A 15009-nucleotide genomic window follows, 5' to 3' on the forward strand; every position below is an offset into this window, starting at 1 on the left:
CAGAGAGATATTAAGTAATAAAGTTCTTAACTTTAACCGCCCGTTTGACAGCTCCTTTGACAGCTGTCAAACTCCTTATTCTTTTTCCTCAGGCTCACACACAGGACGCTCCCGGGTCTGGGGGGGGTTTACACAAAAACTTCTAAAGTTCCTCTCTTACTCTCCAGCACAAAAACTTCTTCTGTCAAATTCATGGAAATTATCTTTTATCTGACACCAAAAAAGAACAGTGATCTCTCCACCTTAGTTCTCCGATCCTTGCTTTAGATCGTTTGTAGGTAGAGGGGGTGCGGACTTCCCTTTAGCGCGTCCCCTGGTTGTGCCGAATTCAAAGGTAAAAATTTTAAAGTCCAAATTCCATAGTACTCACGGGTTGTTTGTTTTCCAGTCCAAATTTTGGGGAAAAAGTCAGCGCTCTCCGGCCATGGCTCGCGGCTTCGCTCCACTGAAGTAGCGGTCTACTCACAGCACCACGCCACTCTCCGTACCCTCTCCGTAGGCTCTTCGTGGGTTGGGGAGGGCGCTTAAGGTGCCCGCCGAGTCACCAAGTCCGCAGGCTTCCGCGCCTGCGGTTTCTAAGGGTCCCCGTGTCGCCAGCGCGGCAAGACCCATCTTCAGCAGAGCCGATTCCCTCCGGAACTCGGAGGGAATCCGCCATTAGCTGATCGTGCTAACCCGGAAGTCTGCATTGGCTTTTTTAGCTGCTGCGTCACACTGTTGGCTCATGTCAAGTTTGTGGTCAACCAAGACTCCTAGATCCTTTTCACATGTACTGCTCTCAAGCCAGGTGTCACCCATCTTGTATTTGTGCCTCTCATTTTTTTTGCCCAAGTGCAATACTTTACATTTCTCCCTGTTAAAATTCATCTTGTTTGTTTTGGTCCAGTTCTCTAATCTGTCAAGGTCATTTTGAAGTGTGATCCTGTCCTCTGGGGTGTTAGCCACCCCTCCCAGTTTGGTGTCATCTGCAAATTTGATCAGGATGCCCTTGAGTCCATCATCCAAGTCGTTGATAAAGATGTTGAATAAGACCGGGCCCAAGACAGAACCCTGTGGCACCCCACTAGTCACTCTTCTCCAGGATGAAGAGGAACCATTGATGAGCACCCTTTGGGTTCGGTCAGTCAGCCAGTTACAAATCCACTGAGTGGTAGCATAGTCAAGTCCGCATTTTACCAGCTTCTTTACAAGAATATCATGGGGCACCTTGTCAAATGCCTTGCTGAAATCAAGGTAGACTACATCCACTGCGCTCCCTTCATCTACCAGGCTTGTAATTCTGTCAAAAAACGAGATCAGGTTAGTCTGACATGACTTATTTTTCAGAATCCATGCTGACTATTGGTGATCACAGTATTTCTTTCTAGGTGCTCACAGACTGTTTGCTTAATGATCTGCTCCAGAATCTTCCCTGGTATTGATGTCAGACTGACTGGGCGGTAATTATTTGGGTCCTCTCTTTTCCCCTTTTTGAAAATAGGGACAACATTTGCCCTCCTCCAGTCTGCCGGGACTTCGCCTGTTCTCCAGGAATTCTCAAAGATGAGTGCCAGTGGTTCTGAGATCACATCTGCCAGTTCTTTTAATACTCTTGGATGCAGTTCATCTGGCCCTGGAGACTTGAATACATCTAAACTAGCCAAGTATTCTTGTACTATCTCCTTAGTTATTCTGGGCTGTGTTTCCTCTGCTGAATCATTTGCTCCAAATTCTTCAGGTCGGGCATTGTTTTCTTTATCGGAGAAGACTGAGGCAAAGAAGGCACTGAGGAGTTCAGCCCTTTCTGTGTCCCCTGTTTGCATTTCACCATCTTCTCCTCTGAGTGACCCCACTGTTTCTTTCTTCTTCCTTTTGCTACGAACATACCCATAAAAGCCTTTTTTGTTGCTTTTAACCTCTCTAGCAAGCCTGAGTTCATTCTGTGCTTTAGCTTTTCTGACTTTGTGTCTACACGTGCTGGCTATTTGTTTGAATTCCTCTTTGGTGGTTTCCCCCCTTTTCCATTTTTTGTACACATCCTTTTTTAATCTTAACTCAGTTAAAAGTTCTTTAGATAGCCAACCCGGCTTCTTTAGGCACCTTCCATGTTTCCGTCTCATTGGTATTGCCTGAAGTTGTGCTTTTACTATCTCCCTCTTAACAAACTCCCAGCCATCATGAACTCCCTTTCCATTTAATATTACTGTCCATGGGATCTCACCCAGCACTTCCCTAAGTTTTATGAAGTCGGCTTTCCTAAAGTCAAGAAATTGAGTCCTAGTATGCTTGGCTGCTCCTTTCTGCTGTATAGTAAACTTCAGAAGAGCATGATCACTCGCGCCTAATGATCCTTCCACTTCTACCCCACTAACCAGGTCATCAACATTGGTTAGGACCAGATCTAAAATGGCTGTTCCTCTTGTTGCTTCTCCCACTTTCTGGACAACGAAGTTGTCTGCAAGGCCATTGAGGAATCTGTTTGACCTTATGCTCTTGGCTGAGTTTGACATCCAGCAAATATCCGGGTAACTGAAGTCCCCCATTACTACTATCTCCCTTCCTTTTGCATGCTTGGCCATCTGTTCCAGGAAGGCATCATCTATGTCCTCCGTTTGGCTTGGGGATCTATAGTAAACTCCCACAATGAGGTCCCTGTTATTCATCTCTCCCTTAATTTTGACCCAAATGCTCTCACTTTGGCTTTGAGGTTCTAAATCTTGGATTTGGAATAATTGGTGAATAGGACTCTTGTCTAGGAGCAAACTGCAAGTATGTAGAATAAAGTGATAAGATGTCTCAGGGCTGCCTCTTTGTTTTGGTTTGTGGATAAAAAAAACTTTGGGGATGAGCAGGTTAAACACATGTTTAGAAGTTTACAGAACTTTAGTAAACAACTTCTAGGGGCAGAGTTGGAGCAGGGAAATGGGGCAAAGGTGATGCATCGATTCCTTGCCACATCTCCACTTGCAATCACTCCACTTCTGAAGCAGCTTTTTATCCAAAAGAGGGACCAGTAGGCCTGTGTACAAGTATGCATAAATCTGAACTTATGATATGGTTTATCTCTGTAGATCGTGGCATGGGTATAAGATTGACATAACAGACCCTCCATGATGAACTTTGGTGACCCTGGAACTTCCAGCTTCCTGAAAGGCATTTGGGCATATCCCACATTTGGGCATACCCACATCTGACCTAAAGATTAACATGTTGTTGTTGTTTAGTCGTTTAGTCGTGTCCGACTCTTCATGACTCCATGGACCAGAGCACGCCAGGCACTTCTGTCTTCCACTGCCTCCCGCAGTTTGGTCAAACTCATGCTAGTAGCTTCACGAACACTGTTCAACCATCTCGTCCTCTGTCGTCCCCTTCTCCTTGGGCCCTCCATCTTTCCCAACATCAGGGTCTTTTCCAGGGAGTCTTCTCTTCTCATGAGGTGGCCAAAGTATTGGAGCCTCAGCTTCACGATCTGTCCTTCCAGTGAGCACTCAGGGCTGATTTCCTTAAGAATGGATACGTTTGATCTTCTTGCAGTCCATGGGACTCTCAAGAGTCTCCTCCAGCACCATAATTCAAAAGCATCAATTCTTCGGCAATCAGTCTTCTTTATGGTCCAGCTCTCACTTCCATACATCACTACTGGGAAAACCATAGCTTTTACTATACGGATCTTTGTTGACAAGGTGATGTCTCTACTTTTTAAGATGCTGTCTAGGTTTGTCATTGCTTTTCTCCCAAGAAGAAGGCGTATTTTAATTTCGTGGCTGCTGTCACCATCTGCAGTGATTATGGAGCCCAAGAAGGTAAAATCTCTCACTGCCTCCATTTCCCCCCTTCTATTTGCCAGGAGGTGATGGGACCAGTTGCCATGATCTTTGTTCACCCTCATTAAAAGGTTCTTTAATTCCTCCTCACTTTCTTCCATCAAGGTTGTGTCATCTGCATATCTGAGGTTGTTGATATTTCTTCCAGCAATCTTAATTCTGGCTAGGGATTCATCCAGCCCAGCCTTTCGCATGATGAATTCTGCACATAAGTTAAATAAGCAGGGAGACAATATACAGCCTTGTCATACTCCTTTCCCAATTTTGAACCAATCAGTTGTTCCATTTCCAGTTCTAACTCTTGTCCCACATAGAGATTTCTCAGGAGACAGATGAGGTGATCAGGCACTCCCATTTCTTTAAGAACTTGCCATAGTTTGCTGTGGTTGACACAGTCAAAGGCTTTTGCATAGTCAATGAAGCAGAAGTAGATGTGTTTCTGGAACTCTCTAGCTTTCTCCATAATCCAGCGCATGTTTGCAATTTGGTCTCTGGTTCCTCTGCCTCTTCTAAATCCAGCTTGCACTTTTGGGAGTTGCACTTCAGTCCACATACTGCTTGAGCCTTCCTTGTAGAATTTTAAGCATAACCTTGCTAGCATGTGAGATGAGTGCAATTGTGCGGTAGTTGGAGCATTCTTTGGCACTGCCCTTCTTTGGAATTGGGATGTAGACTGATCTTCTCCAATCCTCTGGCCACTGCTGAGTTTTCCAAACTTGCTGGCATATTGAGTGTAGCACCTTAACAGCATCATCTTTTAAAATTTTAAATAATTCAGCTGGAATACCATCATTTCCACTGGCCTTGTTATTTGCAGTGCTTTCTAAGGCCCATTTGACTTCACTCTCCAGGATGTCTGGCTCAAGGTCAGCAATCACACTACCTGGGGTGTACAAGCCATCCATATCTTTCTAGTATAATTCCTCTGTGTATTCTTGCCACCTCTTCTGCTTCTGTTAGGTCCTTACCACTTTTGTCCTTTATTATGGTAATCTTTGTACGAAATGTTCCTTTCATATCTCCAATTTTCTTGAACAGATCTCTGGTTCTTCCCATTCTGTTGTTTTCCTCTATTTCTTTGCATTGCTCGTTTAAGAAGGCCTTCTTGTCTCTCCTTGCTATTTTTTTGAAATCTGAATTCAATTTCCTGTATCTTTCACTATCTCCCTCGCATTTTGCTTGCCTTCTCTCCCCCGCTATCTGTAAGGCCTCGTTGGACAGCCACTTTGCTTTCTTGCATTTCCTTTTCATTGGGATGGTTTTCATTGCTGCCTCCTGTATAACGTTGCGAGCCTCCATCCATAGTTCTTCAGGTACTCTGTCCACCAAATCTAAATCCTTAAACCTGTTCCTCACTTCCACTGTGGATTCATAAGGGATTTGATTTAGATTGTATCTTACCGGCCCAGTCGTTTTTCCTACTTTCTTCAGTTTAAGCTTGAATTTTGCTATAAGAAGCTGATGATCTGAGCCACAGTCAGCTCCAGGTCTTGTTTTTGCTGACTGTATAGAGCTTCTCCATCTTTGGCTGCAGAGAATATAATCAATCTGATTTCGATGCTGCCCATCTGGTGATGTCCATATGTAGAGTCGTCTTTTGTGTTGTGTTGTTGGAAAAGAGTGTTTGTGATGACCAGCTTGTTCTCTTGACAGAATTCTATTAGAATTCTATTAGCTTTTGCCCTGCTTCGTTTTGATCTCCAAGGCCAAACTTGCTAGTTGTTCCTTTTATCTCTTGACTCCCTACTTTAGCATTCCAATCCCCTATAATGAGAAGAACATCCTTCTTTGGTGTCATTTCTAGAAGGTGTTGTATTTTTTTTAAAAAAAATAATATTTATTCAAATTTTAAAGGTTACAAAAAGAAAAAAGAGAAAAAAGAAAAATAAAAAAGACAGAAAAAATACAATCAATTAAAAAAAAGAACAAATCGAACCTTTACATAGTATAAATATGGATGATTGTCAGAGATGCTGAAGGAAGTCAAAAACAGTCATAATTTGTTGTATGTGGGATTAAATGAATAATTGGATGGAAATTTATAAAATGCATAATAAAAATTATAAAAAGACAGAAAAAATACAATCAATTAAAAAAAAGAACAAATCGAACCTTTACATAGCTTTCTTTCCTTTACTTATTTCCTTGACCTCCTCACACCTCCCATTTTTGTATTCTACTTCAAATTGTTATTTCAGCAAATCCTTCCAACCTTGTTTTAATCTTAATAATTTGTCTTAATATACTTTAATTTTACGTTCTCTCTTTCATCAATTCATTTTTACTTAATCCTTTATGTCATTTCTGCCAAAACCACATAATTTTCTTTTTCCAACATCTTTCTAACAATCCTTAATTTTACAGTATTTTTGAAGACCACTTTTACTTTATCCAATCTTAACTCTCATCCAAACCTATCATAGAATCATAGAATCATAGAGTTGGAAGAGACCACAAGGGCCATCGAGTCCAACCCCCTGCCAAGCAGGAAACACCATCAGAGCACTCCTGACATATGGTTGTCAAGCCTCTGCTTAAAGACCTCCAAAGAAGGAGACTCCACCACACTCCTTGGCAGCAAATTCCACTGTCGAACAGCTCTTACTGTCAGGAAGTTCTTCCTAATGTTTAGGTGGAATCTTTTTTCTTGTAGTTTGGAACCATTGCTTCGTGTCCGCTTCTCTGGAGCAGCAGAAAACCACCTTTCTCCCTCCTCTATGTGACATCCTTTTATATATTTGAACATGGCTATCATATCACCCCTTAACCTCCTCTTCTCCAGGCTAAACATGCCCAGCTCCCTTAGCCGTTCCTCATAAGGCATCGTTTCCAGGCCTTTGACCATTTTGGTTGCCCTCCTCTGGACACGTTCCAGTTTGTCAGTGTCCTTCTTGAACTGTGGTGCCCAGAACTGGACACAGTACTCCAGGTGAGGTCTGACCAGAGCAGAATACAGTGGCACTATTACTTCCCTTGATCTAGATGCTATACTCCTATTGATGCGGCCCAGAATTGCATTGGCTTTTTTAGCTGCCGCGTCACACTGTTGGCTCATGTCAAGTTTGTGGTCAACCAAGACTCCTAGATCCTTTTCACATGTACTGCTCTCAAGCCAGGTGTCACCCATCTTGTATTTGTGCCTCTCATTTTTTTTGCCCAAGTGCAATACTTTACATTTCTCCCTGTTAAAATTCATCTTGTTTGTTTTGGCCCAGTTCTCTAATCTGTCAAGGTCGTTTTGAAGTGTGGTAGCCACCCCTCCCAGTTTGGTGTCATCTGCAAATTTGATCAGGATGCCCTTGAGTCCATCATCCAAGTCGTTGATAAAGATGTTGAATAAGACCGGGCCCAAGACAGAACCCTGTGGCACCCCACTAGTCACTCTTCTCCAGGATGAAGAGGAACCATTGATGAGCACCCTTTGGGTTTGGTCAGTCAGCCAGTTACAAATCCACTGAGTGGTAGCATAGTCAAGTCCGCATTTTACCAGCTTCTTTACAAGAATATCACGGGGCACCTTGTCAAATGCCTTGCTGAAATCAAGGTAGGCTACATCCACTGCGTTCCCTTGGAACCAGGGTTGTAATTCTGTCAAAAAACAAGATCAAGTTAGTCTGACATGACTTATTTTTCAGAAATCCATGCTGACTATTGGTGATCACAGTATTCCTTTCTAGGTGCTCACAGACTATATATCTATACTTATTCTTAAGACGTTTCCCTAAGGTCAAAAAAGATTCCATTCCACAAATTTCCCATCTCTCATTAAGAAAACAAAAAACAAATTATATTATATACACTTTAAATTCCCAATTTCCTTCCACCAGATCCCCTCCCCGGTTTCGGTCCCCAGCAAAAGTCCATCAATCTCGTAAAGCCATCAACCTGGAGATCTTAAATCCGAGGCTCTTTCATGTCCCCTCTGCCAGTCTTTTTGATAGTCTTTGGTATTGAAAACCAGATCTTGGGGAAGCTCCAACCCAACAGTAATCATATTCCTTCCTGCCAAACTTCCATGGTTAAAAATAGGGCCTATAAGATATTCCAAATCTTGTTTCACGCTCCTTTCAAATCCAAAGGCCCCCCAAACTCCAACCTCCACCTGGATCAGATTTGTAATCCAAAGGTCAACTGATCTCCACATAAGGTGATCTCTCCATCTTTCATTTTCCAAACCAGGCCAGGCTTCCATCTCCAAAAATTTGCTTCTCCTTGTTGCCATCATGTCAGGCCTCAAATTGTAGTTCACCATTTGCATCTGTAGGGTTACGGCTCCCCCTTTCTTCTCTTCAATCACAACATAATTCTCCTTCTCAAATTTTCCGGTTTGTTCAGCGGAAGGAGGTTCCTGTGCCGAATTCTTATCGAGTTCTTTACTAATACCCACTTTTGTTCCCAAAGTTATAACATTAGTAGTCAAAACATTTATCTGGTCTTGCAGCTTTCCCAAGAGAAAAAATGTCCTGTTCAGTTCAGACTCAATTTCCTTCCCGACCGCCATCCTTAAACAGTCCAAGGTTAAAAAACAATTTCCCAGCTGCTCCTTAAAACAATGTCCCAAAGCTCCCTCTAGAGGGATTCAAGTTCCTTTTCACTCCTTTCAGCACAGACCCAAAAGTCCCATACGTTAAATTGTAACAGTCCTTCCTTCATTTTAAACATAAGCTTGTAACAAAGATAGACAATAGAAACAAAGTCCTCTTTTGTATCTTGACAGCTAACTTGACAGCTGTCAAATTGATCTATTCATCGTCAACGGGCTCTCACGGACCACTCCCGGATCCAGGGAAGTGGCACTTCAAATCCCAAATTTTGTCCTTCTCCTGCAGGCTCCCCTGCTTCCAAGAAAAATTGATGGTAATTTCAATCAGTCGAATTAAAATCCTTTACATAAAACTCTCCACGACCTTAGTTGACAGGTTCTTTGTTTCAGTTTATTTACAGAAAGGGGAGGCGGACTTCCTGTTTGGACCTTCCCCAATCGGTGCCAATTTAAAAATACTTTAAATGTCCAATTTCCGTTCTACTCACGGGTTGTTGTTTGAAATCCAATTGTCCACAAGAAAAAGTCAGCGCTCTCCGTCAACGGCTGTGCGGCTTCACTCCGTAAAAATAGTGGTCGATTCGAGACACCGCGCCGCTCACCTCACGTCACTTCGGAACCCTCCTGGTGTCAGTCAAATCCCATGTTCCCAGGCTTCCTCCGCCTGGGATTTTTAAAGGGTCTCTGCCTTCGCCGCGGCGGCAAGACCCGATTTTCGCGGAGCGGGTTCCTCTGGATCAGAGGAATTCCGCCATTGCCAATGGCGCTAACCCGGAAGTCTCTCTAGAAGGTGTTGTAAGTCTTCATAGAAGTGGTCAATTTCAGTTTCTTCAGCACCAGTAGTGCATAAACTTTGATTACTGTGATGTTAAAAGGTCTGCCTTGGATTCGTACCGAGATCATTCTATCATTTTTGAGATTGCATCCCAGTACAGCTTTCGCCACTCTTTTGTTGACTATGAGGGCCACTCCATTTTTTTTACCGGTTTCTTGCCCACAGTAGTAGATATGATGGTCCTCCAAACTGAATTCGCCCATTCCCATCCATTTTAGTTAACTGATGCCCAGGATGTCAATATTTATTCTTGCCATCTCATTTGTGACCACATCCAACTTACCCAGGTTCATGGTTCTTACATTCCAGGTTCCTATGCAATATTTTTCTTTACAGCACTGGAATTTCCTTTCGCTTCCAGGCATATCCGCAACTGAGCGTCCTTTTGGCTTTGGCCCAGCTGCTTCATCAGCTCTGAATCTACTTGTACTTGTCTTCCGCTCTTCCTCAGTAGCATGTTGGACGCCTTCCGACCTGAGGGGCTCATCTTCTAGCGTCATAACTTTTATATGCCTGTTGTCTTTGTCCATGGAGGTTTCTTGGCAGGGATACTGGAGTGGCTTGCCAGTTCCTCCTCCAGGTGGATCACGTTTGGTCAAAACTCTCCACTATGACCTGTCCATCTTGGGTGCCCTGCTCGGCATAGTTCATAGCTTCTCTGAGTTATTCAAGCCCCTTTGCCACGGCAAGGCAGTGATCCATGAAGGGGAAATATTAACATATGCAAAGTTAGATACAATGTACAGGGTGCTCAGCTCCAATGGGATCTATCCCCACAAGGTTAAGGTAATCACTGAAGACAGAGAGCAGACAAAGAGATGGCCAGGTTCAGCTAATCTTCTCCCTATCACAAGTCTTTCATCCATTTGTTAGGCAAACAGGATGGCCAGTTTTCAGTCCTTTTCTCAAGGTGAGAAATGGGCAGGAACTCTGCATTTGCTAATCTCAAATCCCCTCCCTTCCCTACTAGTAGGCATTAGCAATGAATATTATTAAAACTCCAGATTTTCCAGTAGTTAGCTAGCTCTTCTAGCTCCAACTGGATGGCACTTATCCAGCACTCCCCAAGACTCAGCACACTTCTGGTATGCTTTAAAGACACGTATACTCCCCCCCCCCAACTTCTAGTCTGGGTTTACGGCAAAATTGTCATGCCCATATTTCTGTACGCCTTTTTAAATGGTTTAAGGGACTCTTTTATTCTTTAATCAAGGTGTGTATGTACTGTAGCATTTATTACTTGCTTAGATTGTAACTTTGCTGTCTGAAGTAGCATTTATATATATTCCGTTATTTCTATTTCATATAATAAACAAAACTTTCTTTATTCCTTTCTGTGAGAGCTTTTTCTGGGCATTAGGTAAAGGGTTAACACACATCCATAACAAGCACACACAGTAACTTCAGCAAAAGATCCTTAATCTCTCAGCAGTGGGTATATGGACATACATGAGTATTGGCTGCACACAGCTGAGTCCAGGATCACACTTGTAACAGACTACCATTGCACCCTTGTATGAAATGTGTAGCTCAGCACACAAGAGACCATGAAGAGAGGCCATCTACCATCTACCTTGTCAATGCTCTGATACGGCTGTTCTCTGATTGCTCTCTGATTGACAGCAGTTGGGAAAATGCAGCCACACAGCTGTTGCAATCCAGTCTCTCCCCACCCAGACAAAATTGTAAACCAGGGGAGGCACCAGGCTAGATGCTCTTGACCCAGTGCTCCTAAAGTCAATCCTCCTGTTGCTCCTGTTGTTGTTTGTGCCCAGCCAGTTTGGGAGGAGGGAGAGAGAATGCAGCAACACTGGGAGAGGCAATAACATTCCTGCTGCAGGAATGTTGCTTGCTGAGCAAGCCTTCATCCTCCTGGCAGCTGTTCTGTTTGCTGCAAGTGGTGAGACAGGGTGAGTAGCAGAGGCCCTGCCCCCAAAATCCCCATTCATCCTTACTCAACATTCATCCTTAACTCATCCTTGTTAGGGATTACCCCTAAGAAGTGTGGTGCCTTCTGGGGCCATGTCCTACACGTCAAGTTCAATGTGTGTACTTCATTGTCACATAAAATAGCACCACACCTTACAAGGAAAAGTGAAAGCATCTAGAGCTTTTTGGTTTTCAAGAGATGACTAATAAGGAAAGTGATAGAAGTTCATCAAATTGTGCCTGGTTTGCTGAAATTGAAACTATAAGTTCCTCCCTCTTTCATTATTATATTAAAGTTTTAAGTGCCTTTAGGGGACCCTTTTTGGGCCATATAATAATAATAATTTATTATTTATACCCTGCCCATCTGGCTGGGTTTCCCCAGCCACTCTTGGCGGCTTCCAACAAAATATTAAAAATACAATAAGACAACAGACATTAAAAACTTCCCTAAACAGGGCTGCATTCAGATATCTTCTAAAAGTCAGATAGTTGTTTATTTCCTTGACATCTGATGGAAGGGCATTCCAAAGAGTGGGCACCACTACTGAGAAGGCCCTCTGCCTGCTTCCCTGTAACCTCACATCTCGCAGCGAGGAAACCGCCAAAGGCCCTCGGAGCTGGACCTCAGTGTCCGGGTTGAATGATGGGGGTGGAGACGCTCCTTCAGGTATACTGGACTGAGGCCGTTTAGGGCTGAATCCTTATTGGAAGGGATTAAAATGATCTGCATCCGCCAGGCATGCCTAGAGTTGTTCCGCAACCACCTGCTCAATCACCTTGCCCAAGAATGGAAGATTTGAGACTGGGTGATAGTTGGCTATATTGGCTGGATCCAAAGATTTTTTTTAAGAAGCAGTTTAATAACGGCCTCTTTCAGTGGGTTTGGGAAGGTTCCCTCACAGAGGGAAGCATTCACCACCTTGCAGAGCCCATCACCCAGCCCTTCCTGGCTTACTTTTATGAGCCAGGATGGGCAAGGATCAAAAAGACTGGTGGTCGGTTTCACTCATCCAAGCAGCCTGTCCACATCCTCAGAGGCAACAGATCCCATGCAACTTGACCAGACAGGATTCTATCACTCTTCTGCCCCGGCTCTGCTCCCACGGTGGAGTCTACCTCTTTCTGAATCTGAGCGACTTTATCTGCAAAAATAAACTTGGGATCTTGGGTTCTTTACCAGGTTCCAATGGCAAAGGTGGTTCCATTAAATTGCAAACTGAAAGAGTCTCCTGCTGCTATTTTCTGCAGATGCAATAGAAGAGGTAAAGAAGGTCTTCTTTACTGTTGCTACCGCCACTTGGTAGGCTCAACATTGAGCTCTAACCTGTGTCCAGTCAGATTCAGAATGAGTCCCCCCCTCCCCCAGTGCTCTAGCCATCTCAGCGATTGTTTCATCACCCTCAGCTCTGGGCAAAACCATGGGTCAAAGAGCAGCACACAATTAACTTTATCTAAACAATGAAATTTGAAGTCACACAATGATATTTATGGGCAGCAGATTCTGATCAGACAAAACAAAATGCCAGGAACACTTAAGTTCTGAAATTATACTAATCCTATTGTTGATTCTTATGGGTTGTGCCATCTTAGCCTTCAGACTTCATATCAGGTCCTGGCTGGATGATGAGGAGTCCAGGGATTGCTAGTGGGACACTGAGGACACGTCACAGGTTGAAGTGGGGGAGGAATGCTGTGGACATAGGGTATCTTGATTTCAGTAAGGCTTTTGACGAAGACCCCCATGATATTCTTGCCAAGAAGCTGGTAAAACATGGGCTGAATGAGGTAACTGTAAGGTAGATTTGTAGCTGGTTGACTGAGCCCAAAAAGCACTCACTAACATTCATCATCATCCTGGGAAAAAGTGACAAGAGCAGTGCTGAAGGATTCTGCCCTGGGCCCATAGTTGTTCAATGCCTTTCTAAACGACTTGAAGCTACTGCTCATACAATGTGCAGATGACACCAAAATGAAAGGACTAGCCAATGTAGGCATGTCCAAATTGAAGTAGGCTGTGATCTATGATCCAATATAAAAACTGGCAGTGATCCCTACCCAGGGATCGGTGCAGGGTGGGCGGGTGCTGGCTGCTTCCCCTGAGGGGGCAGGGATGGGTGCTGGCTGCTTCCCCCTAAAATGACAGGGGTGGATGCAGGGGGGTGGGCACATACCGCCTGCTTCCCCCGACAGTTCTACAGCCCTTTCAAACATTAAGCCACTGAGGTACAGTGGTACCTCAGGTTACATATGCTTCAGGTTACAGACTCCGCTAACCCAGAAATAGTACCTCAGGTTAAGAACTTTGCTCCAGGATGAGAACAGAAACAGGATGTGTCCAATTCTGGGTGGCACAATTCAAGGAGGATATCGACAAGCTGGGATCACCCACCCACCACCTCTCAGTGTGAGTGCAACAGCTATTGCATGCGGCTTCCTTTCCCTTGTGTGTAAATTTTATTTTAATTTGAAACCTGTGCTTCTTCAATGAAGCACCCAACAGCGTTTCTATAGTTTTGCTGTTCCAGTACAGTACCTCCAACGGTTTTTGTGGCATTTTCAGTGCAGGATCTCCAATCTGAACTTGTTTAGTATGGTACCCATGCTCTATATGGGTTCTGTGTTCAACCAGGCATGGTTTTTAATTATTATTATTCCACTTAGCTGTCTACCTCTATCTGCCTCTCTTTTTTCATGATCTTATTCTTATTAAATTTTCAGATATACATTTCCAAAATAAAATATAAAAACATTACATTCAGTGATTTCCCTTCTTCTACATCCATGGTTACTTTATACTTCCAAAACATACTGAATATTCTATTTCAACTATCTACGCCCCCCTCCTTTTATATTATCTTAATTTAAATTAATCCTGTTAGCGTTTTCACTTGCTCACAGTTATTTTCCAAATATTACACGAATATTTTCCAACAAACAGCAACCTTCCATTTTAGTTGCCACATAAAGTCTGATATTTCCCCATAAAATGGAGGACTTGCCTTGTGGCTGGTCTTTCATTAGGTTTTCTTGGTCAATTGCACCATTCAATAACACTGCAGCATTAAATAACATGCTTGGAGCATAATACAAAACCTCCTCCACTTGATTCTTGGAGGTCTATTTGCAGTTCAGTGGCATTTAAAAAGAAAAGCATGCAAAAGGCCACTTTCCATTTTCAGCTGCATATAGCCTGAAGTTTCAAAAGAAGCAGGACAGTGGAAACTTTTATTAATCAATCCCAGCAGATCAGCAGCTTGTCCTTGGGGAAAATAAACAATGCTCCCTTTTAAAAGCCTAATAATTCTTGCTATAATGTCTGAGAATACTCTGAAGATGAGGATTGGGGAGGGCAGGGAGATCAGCTTCTAACAGAAGAGGGGGACTATTCACCCCCCCCCCCTCACTGTCAGCGTCTCCAGAAGCAGAGAGACAGGGAGACATAGAGCTGCTCAGCTTTGAGATTGTTGCTAGGGAACCAGAAGGAAGGAAGCAACTGGGTGATACATCAATAGAGAGTGGGGGGGAGGAACCCTCCCTTTCCCCAATATTGGAGGTACAAGCTTGTCAGAGAACAAAAGAGATGCAGGGGAGGCAGGACTTCCTGTTGGCACACTGCTTGCTGCAGAAGGGGAGGGGAGGAGTCAGAGTGAGCTACTCTGATCCTGGCAGAGGGAGGCCAATCTGTGTTCACAACATGATACTGTAATAAAAAGACTATAAATATACCAGATGCACATTCTTATCGGTGAGCTACCAGGAGGGAGAAGGGAACTCCTGTACTTGACAGTTAGCTCACACTCTATCACTATAATTGCCGGAGGAGCAATTAATCATGTCAAAAGGAGCCGAAGGAGGGGCGGCAGACAGAGCTCAGAAGCAAACAGGAGCTGAAGAAG

The sequence above is a fragment of the Podarcis erhardii genome (genome assembly GCF_964252035.2).
Source record: "Podarcis erhardii genome assembly, chromosome: 5".
NCBI lineage: Eukaryota > Metazoa > Chordata > Lepidosauria > Squamata > Lacertidae > Podarcis > Podarcis erhardii.